The following is a 7,317-nucleotide window of genomic DNA, read 5'->3' as shown; positions in this document are numbered from 1 at the left end:
CATAACTAAAGCATTTCTAGACACAACTTCGACAGGTTTGGCTTGGTAATCCTACAGGCAGTCAGGCTCTGATACCAACGCTGTCAGGACCCCAATTCCAAGTCACATCGATCTAGCCGGTAACACCTCATTTCGCTTTGCCGCCTCACGCACGGTATTCCCATGGGTGTCGCCCTACCATTGCCCGGGATCGTTTGCGCCTTTTGGCTCACGTATATGATAGTGTTGCTAGCATCCATATGACAGAGAACCCGGGCTGACATGACTAGTCGTGTACCCAAAGTGGCACTAACTTATGGGGACATGCATTCATGAATCAACATCGAGCATGTCGGTCAGCAGCGTGCGAATCCGGGATGTAGCACTGGGCTAACAGGACTCTGGTGAACCGGGCTGTAGTAGGCTAGGCAGGACTCCAGATGTCACCGCGTGACATTTACCCGAAGGGGCAGACATAGGAACGAGGTGAATCACATGCCGGCCAGTCAAGTGTTCCGGAGCAGTAGTGCTGGGCTAGCAGGACTCCGGTGAATCAGGCTGTAGCGGACTACTATGGCTCATGGAAGCACAAGACTACATTTCCCCATAAGAGAGGCTACCAAGGATAAACAACTACGTTGTCGGATCCCACACATACCAAGCATTTCAATAACATACACACAATATGCTCGATATGTGCAAATACAACATGGCATCAGAACAAAACTCTACGACTCAAAGTATTTATTCATTAGACTCCAAGGAGCAACATATTACAAACATGGGTCTCATGACCCAACATTCAGAGCATACAAGTCAAAGCACATGCGGAAGCTTAACATGTTTGAGTACAGACATCTACAAATGAAAAAGGCTGAGAAGCCTGACAATCTACAAGACCATGCCGAGGGCACAAGATCGTAGCTGAGGCATCAATCTAAACGTCGAAGTCCACACGGAACTACTAGCGAGACTGACGTCTCTCTGCAAAACTTAAAATAGGAAAACATGAGTACAAATGTACCCAACAAGACTTACATCAAAACTAACTACATATGCATCGATATCAACAAAGGGGTAGTGGAGTTTAACTGCGGCAAGCCAGCTTTGACTCAGTGGCTTACCTGAACTACGACTGCAAGCAACTCTTTTGAGGTGGCGCACACGAGTCCACATATTCACCATATCAATACACCACTATGGATCCGCTCCCGTCTCCCTACGAGAACGCCATCCATAGCACTCACGGTTATCTTGCGCATTTTAGAGTATCCACTTTCACTTGTCTATGAACTGTATAGGCAACAAGTAGTCCTTTACCGCAGGCGCGACTATTCGAATAGATGATGTTAACCCTGCAGGGGTGTACTTCTTCATACACGCTCTCACCACTTACCGTCGTTTACACGACATGTACTCGACAACCTTCAAGCGGAAGCCCAACGAGGGTGTCGTCCACGGCCTACCTAAACACTCAAGTCTCTAGTCCAGGTTTATTGCCTATCCAGGTTCCATCCGTGCCATGGTGTATCTACCGCATCATAGCCCACCCCTAGGGTCAGTGCTACGCATGGCCGCCAACACATATCCTATAAACACCAGAAACTAGTTGCAACTCCTGGACAGAGAACTAGGGAGGTTAAGAAGCCGAGAGGGTCAATTAAGGATCCAAATGCATGGTAGTAATTGATTCTTAAATCACACATATAGATCTCGGTGCTTAAGGACGGTTCCAATGAAACAACCCACCATGTACTCCTACATGGCCTCTCATCGATACCTTTACCAAAACGTGTTCAACACACTTAGCTCACACACAGTAGGACATGTTCAGAACTTCCCAATTCATCCCCGATGAATCAGACCTGACACAACTCTAAGCAATAGCAGGCATGACAAACAAGCATGAATGAGAGGGCACATCAGGGCTCAAACAACTCCTACTCATGCTAGTGGGTTTCATCTATTTACTGTGGCAATGACAGGTCATGCATGGGAAGGGGTTCAACTACCACAACATGTAACAGTTGAATCGTTGTTGTCCTAATGTAGTAAAAGAGAGCGGGAGTGAGAGAGTGGGATTTTATCGGAATGAACAAGGGGGTTTTTCTTGCCTGGCACTTCTGAAGATGATATAGCTCTTCATCAGTGTCATCGATCACATCATCGAAACCACGTCTACTGAGAGGGGACAAACACCGGCAAACGAGAGGGAACACAATCAATGCAATGCAACAATATAATCCATGATCATGACATGGCAATATGTTGTGGTTTGAGCTAATGCAACTAGAAACCAGATCAAATTCAAACTCCATATGTGCTTATTTAATTGCAAAATATGCAAATTGACATATACGTCAACCTTAGGTTGTTCAAACATGCATGCAAATGGTACAGATGGATATATTGGATTTTTCTGATCATTTTTCATATATAAATTATTTCATTTGGAGTTATGGTTTATTTTTTATGATTTTGAGAAGTTTTAAACATTTTCTGTATATAAATAAATCATTTAGATTTATTTAAAATCCAGAAAAACATTATTGCGTCAGCATGACGTCGGTGTGATGTCATCAGGTCAACAAGGGCTGACCAGGGTCAAACCTGACCCGTGGGTCCCACACGTCAGTCTCACAGTGCTGGCTCGAGTCACAGACAGGTGGGACCAGTCAAAAGCCACGTCAGCAAAGTCAATGCTGACAAGTGGGTCCCACTGGGTTATGAACTAATCTAAACAAAAAATTAAACTAAACTAAACAGGCACAAGGCCCACATGGCAGTGGCACTAAGGGTGTTTAGCCGGGTCATTAGTGCTAACTAATCCGGTGCCACGTCAGCAGTTGACGCCAGCGACCAAAGGCACGGCGGTGGCACGCCAAAGTTGCTCGGGACGGCGCTACAGGCGGTGATTTGCGGCGCGGTTTGGAGCTACGACGAGCTGGCGTCTGCGCGCATCTAGTGGAGCAATCAGTTTCACTGGGGGCGACCTAAATCGAGGGCGGCGAGCTCAAAGGCGGCAACCAGAGTTCGGACATCAATGGAAACAGGGCTACGGAGCACCAGGGGAGGAGATGGTGAGTGCATCGTGCTCCTAGGGGTCCGCTGAGCATGGTGATGAGCTCGGACACAGGTGTCAGCAGCTGTGGCCGCGGCGGCGCCATGGACGGCGGCAGCAAGCTTCGGCCGAGGTGGAAAACATGGCTAGAGGACGAACGCGTTGACGGGGAGAGGGGCGAGGGGCGTAGGAGCGCACATCGGTTCCGCAGGGTTGATCAGTGGGCTCGGGGAGGGGCCCGAGCAAGCGGGGCGGCGATGGAGATCTCCGGCATCGGGAGGTTGAAGAAAACAGCGTGGAGGCGCTCGGGGGCGTCCGACGTTGCACAGCTCGACGAGGAGGAAGAGGGGTATTAGGCGGAGCTCTTGGGCATCTCAGGGCGCCGCCGGGATGGCGGTGTCCGCGATGGTGGCGAGCGGTGGCGACGGCCGCGCTCGGGTGCGCTGCAGAGAGAGAGCAGAGGAGGGGGGAGAAGGAGTGGATAGGCTAGAGGGGCTGGGGCAGTTGCGTGGCGCGTCCAGCCAGCCTCCAGCGTCGGCAGAAGCAGGAGGTGGCTCGGGCGCGTGCCGGCGCGCAGCGACCACGCGCGCAGCATCCGACTGGCAGAAGCTGGACGACGACTGGCAGCGCCAGGTGGTGGGCTGGGCCAAAACAGGTGAGCCCCACGTGAGTGCCAGGTAAAAACCCTCTTTCTTTCTCTCTCTCTCTCTCTCTTTTATTAATTGTTTCTGTTTTCTATTTTCTGTAGTCTTTAGGGCTTTATTAGTAAATACTTAAACAGATCCAAAAATCATGAAACTTCTCAATGCCACTGTTTGGAATATAACCAACATCAAACATTTTAGTTTATGATTATTTGAGCATTTAAAATATTTTATAGCATCTATATGCCCAAATGCAAATACTATATGATTTAATTCAGAGCCCAAATATGTCATGGAAAAATGTGCAACACCTCTGGTTATTACTTCTAGCATTTTCCCGAAATGATGAACATTTTTGAAAGCCATTTGGATTCACTGAGAATATTTTAGTTGAACCTAGTGAATTCCTTTGATGCTAGGGTTTAAACAATCCCCATTTCAAGTTCATTTGAAACTTAAACATGAGGACACTCATGAGGCTAGCCTAGTGCATTGCCAGAAGCTAGGGATGTGACATGTTGGAACATGGATATTGTTGGGATTTCATTATTATATCTTATTTACTTTAATGCATCTATATACTTGGTAAAGGGTGGAAGGCTAAGCCTTATGCCTGGTATTTTGTTACACTCTTGCCGCCCTAGTTTCAGTCATACCGGTGTTATGTTCCTTGATTTTGCGTTCCTTACGCGGTTGGGTGTTATGGGAACCCCTTGACAGTTCGCTTTGAATAAAACTCCTCCAGCAAGGCCCAACCTTGGTTTACCATTTGTCTACCTACCACCATATACCTTTCCCTTGGGTTCTGTAGACTCAATGGTCATCTTTTTTTTAACCCCCCCGGGCCAGTGCTCCTCTGAGTGTTGGTCTGAAATGGCCAGCCTATGGGGCCACCTCGGGGCAACTTGAGGGTTGGTTTTACTCGTACCTTCACCTATGCGGTGTGCCCTGAGAACGAGATACGTGTGACTCCTATCGAGATTTGTCGGCACATCGGGCGGCTTTGCTGGTCTTGTTTTACCATTAACGAGATGTCTTGTAACTAGGATTCCGAGACTGATCAGATCTTCCCGGGAGAAGGAATATCCTTCGTTGACCATGAGAGCTTGTGATGGGCTATGTTGGGACACCCCTGCAGGGTATAAACTTTTGAGAGTCGTGCCCGCGGTTATGTGGCAGATGGGAATTTGTTAATAACCTGTTGTAGAGAACTTGACACTTAACTTAATTAAAATGAATCAACCGCGTGTGTAGCCGTGATGGTCTCTTTTCGGCGGAGTCCAGGAAGAGAACCCGGTCTCGTGTTATGCTTGAACGTAAGTAGCTTCAGGATCACTTCTTGATCACTTATAGTTTCTCGACAGTGTGTTGCTTCTCTTCTCTTTCTCTTTTGCGTACGTTAGCCACCATATATGCTTAGAGCTTGCTACAGCTCCACCTCACTACCCTTTCCTACCCTTAAGCTTAAATAGTCTTGATCTCGCGGGTGTGAGATTGATGAGTCCTCGTGATTCACGGATACTTCCAATAGTTGCAGGTGCCGAGGATACTAGTGCAGGTGACAATACCGAACTCAAGTGGGAGTTCGATGAGGATTCAGGCCGTTACTATGTTTCTTTTCCTGATGATCAGTAGTGGAGCCTAGTATGAATTATTTATTTATTGTGTGATGTGGCGATTGTAAACCAACTCTTTATCACTTTCTTATTCAGTACATGGGGTTTGTGAAGATTACCCCTCTTGTGACAAGCCTACCATGCGGCTATGCCTCTAAGTCGTGCCCCAACACTTGGGAGATATAGCCGCATTGTGGGTGTTATATGTTCTGGGACCGGATTGTGGTTCCTAAAGGTGATCTAAGGAAAGTCATTATGAGCGAGGCGTACAATTCCCTTCTATCCATACATCATGTAAGTACGAAGATGTACCATGACCTCAAGCAGTCGTATTCATGGACTCGAATGAAGCGAGAAATTGCTCAATTCGTGAATGAATGTGATGTATGCAGAAGGGTGAAAGCAGAACACCAATGGCCAGCTCATCTCCTCCAACCTCTTGCTATTCCAGAATGGAAGTTTGACCATATTGAAAAGGACTACGTGACTGGATTTCAAAAGTCCAAGCTTGGATGCTATCTTTGTTGTCATCGACAAGCTTACTAAAGTGGCTCATTTTCTTCGTATCTAAGGATCTATCACAGCAGCTCAGCTGGCAGAGCTATACACCTCAAGGATTATCTCCTTGCACGACATTCCACAGTTGATATCTTCAGATCGTGGAAGCATCCTCACTTCTAAGTTCTGGGACTCCTTCTAGAAGGCCATGGGCACCAACATTCGCTTCAGCACAGCTTTCAATCCTCAAACTAGCGGCCAAGTCGAGCGAGTCAATCAAATCCTTGAAGACATGCTCATGGCTTGTGTCATTTCCTTCGGTATGAAGCGGGAAGATTGTCTTCCATATGCCGAGTTCTCCTATAACAACATCTTTCAAGCGAGTTCGGGCAAGGCCCCATTCAAAATTCTTTTTGGAAGAAAGTGTCGTACTCCTCTCAATTGGTCAGAGACTGGTGAACACCAACTTCTTGGCAAAGACATAATCACAGAAGCTGAAGAAATGTGTAAACTCATCCATGAAAATCTGAAAGCCGCGCAATCGCACCAGAAGAGTTACTGTGATAGCAAGCACCGCGACTTGGCTTTCGAGATCGGAGACCATGTCTACCTCCGCGTCTCTCCAATGAAAGGCACTCATTGCTTCGGTATCAAAGGGAAGCTTGCCCCTAGATATGTGGGTCCTTTCAAGATCATTGGCAAAAGAAGCGATCTCGCCTATCAACTTGAGCTTTCGTCCAACTTTGCAAACGTGCGCGATGTGTTTCACGTGTCACAGCTTCGCAAGTGCTTCAAGACTCCAGAGCGCACCATCAACTTCGAAGATATTGATCTCCAAGAAGATATGTCTTATCATGAGCATCCCGTTTCTATTCTTGAAGAAACCGAGCGCAAGACTCGCAACAAGTCAATCAAATTCCTGAAAGTCAAGTGGTCACACCATTCCGACCGAGAAGCCACCTGGGAACGCGAGGACCACCTCCATTCTGAATATCCGGAGTTCTTTCAGTCCTAGATATCGGGACAAGATCCTCTTGTAGTGGTGGAGTGTTGTAACACCCCAGATGTAACTTGTCATATTTGCAACTCCGACTCTTGCCATTTTCGGCTTTTAGTTATGAGATTTCCCTTCGTGGTTGGGTTTTTGTCTTGTTTTGCATTTTGTTCATGTCATGCACTCATATCATGTCATCTTGTGCATCACGTTTGCATTCGTGTTCGTCTCATGCATCCGAGCATTTTCCCCGTTGTCCGTTTTGCAATCTGACACTCCCACATGCACCGGCACACCGCTCTTGTCTCATTTCGTTAATAGGTGTTAAACATTCTCGGAATTGACCGAGATTTTCCAAGCGGCCTTGGTTCACCACCGGTAGACCGCCTATCAAATTTCGTGCCATTTGGAGCCCGTTTGATGCTCCAGCGGTTAACCGGGTAACCGCAAAGGCCCCTTTTGTGTTACGGCCAAACACCCCACCAAAACAGCCAAATAACCCATCTAAACCATCTCCATGTCCTC

The sequence above is a fragment of the Triticum aestivum genome, chromosome 6A (assembly GCF_018294505.1).
Source record: "Triticum aestivum cultivar Chinese Spring chromosome 6A, IWGSC CS RefSeq v2.1, whole genome shotgun sequence".
NCBI classification, from domain to species: Eukaryota; Viridiplantae; Streptophyta; class Magnoliopsida; order Poales; family Poaceae; genus Triticum; species Triticum aestivum.
Note: the sequence above shows the minus strand (reverse complement) of the source record.